Genomic DNA, 1514 nt, shown 5'->3' on the forward strand with positions numbered 1-1514 from the left:
TTGGATTGAAAGTCATCAGAGTACCAATTTAAAAATAATTTTCTTAAACATATTTTCATAAGACCACAGGAACACTTGTCACATTGTTCAAATGCCCAATGGCAAGACTTCTGATGAGACCAAACAGGTCACACGAAATCAACAGAGTATCTTAGAAATAAAGCCAATATGACTAAATCCAAGACAGATCACATGAAGTACCTCATGTACAATACGAACCTAGTTTAATAAGTAAAGGAATCACAGGTGACCGCAGTCTGGGGGAACATTCAGTTCCTCTGGGCCCATTCATAGTCTTCTCTGAGACCCTACCACCACTTCCACCTGGGCGAGTCTAATGGCACAGCCATGAAGCTTGTAGCCATTCTGCCTTACTGATGCCACAGTGCCACGCTGTACCCCAACACCTGCTGGCACATGACAGATGAGTTCATGCTCATGAGGGTCATATTTATCACCATTGGGTATCAGCTTCTCCAGGCCGTGTTTGGCAAACACACTTTTCAGCTTTGTTTCTAAAAATGACAAGCCTCGGAAGATCTTCCCCAGAGTGAGCTTCTGGTCCCCAGGCTCTGTTTCTTCAGAAATACACTCTGTAGTCTTCTCCAAAATGTCTGCCACCTCCACCAAATCCTTACAGAAACTCTGAATTCCAAATATCTTGGCATCTTCTACACATCTCTGGGTTCGCCTTCTTATATTTTCACCATCAGTTACAGCTCACTGGTATCTCACTGTGAAACCCTGTACTTCCTTCTCCAGTTTAACAGCTTTTAGCTTTAAGGCTCGTTCTGCAAGAGAGGGCCCAAGTTCATCAGGAGGGTCCTCAGAATTGCAGACTTCACCCGCGGTCCTCTGGGTGACAGTGCTGAAAGGATGCAGCCATCCCCTGCCATCTGACGCAGCACTCGAGGCCAGGAGAGGCTGCATCCACGACCGGACAGCCCACAGGGACCTGGTGGCCGTGTTCCCCAACTCGGCTGACCTGTCAGTTGATTATTAAAAGCCAACTTGTCAGAAAAATCTGTACTTGTATCAAGATTACATCCTCGAGGGCCTCCCTGGTGGCGCAGTGGTTGAGAGTCCGCCTGCCGATGCAGGGGATACGGGTTCGTGCCCCGGTCTGGGAGGATCCCATATGCCGCGGAGCGGCTGGGCCCATGAGCCATGGCCGCTGGGCCTGCGCGTCCGGAGCCTGTGCTCCGCAACGGGAGAGGCCACAACAGTGAGAGGCCCGCATACCGCAAAAAGAAAAAAAAAAAAAAAAAAGATTACATCCTCGAACCCGAAGAAATACAAACAATAAGTATATTGCTAATAAGGCCAGTCATCCTAGCACCGGCACTGTAGAATATAGAGAGCAAACGAATCCTGGTAAATGACTACATAAACTAAAAGGCTTCTCTTCAGTCCTCATGTTGTTTGTTTCTGTTTGGATGATTTATTTAAGAGTGACATGGTTTTCCTCTGGCCATTGTCTTTATTTTCTTTGGCTCTTTAATCATTATGTGTGC

General features: G+C 47.1%; 1 pseudogene across 1 annotated transcript; it reads right to left on the bottom strand.

Moving 5' to 3' along the window:
* Nucleotides 1-288: 288 nt before the first annotated feature.
* On the bottom strand, nucleotides 289-936 carry LOC309804541 (grpE protein homolog 2, mitochondrial-like; annotated as a pseudogene). The gene has a single exon. The product of its transcript is annotated as a grpE protein homolog 2, mitochondrial-like (transcript).
* Between the last annotated feature and the right edge of the window lie 578 nt (nucleotides 937-1514).

Source organism: Mesoplodon mirus (genome assembly GCF_964341445.2).
Source record: "Mesoplodon mirus genome assembly, chromosome: 1".
NCBI lineage: Eukaryota > Metazoa > Chordata > Mammalia > Artiodactyla > Ziphiidae > Mesoplodon > Mesoplodon mirus.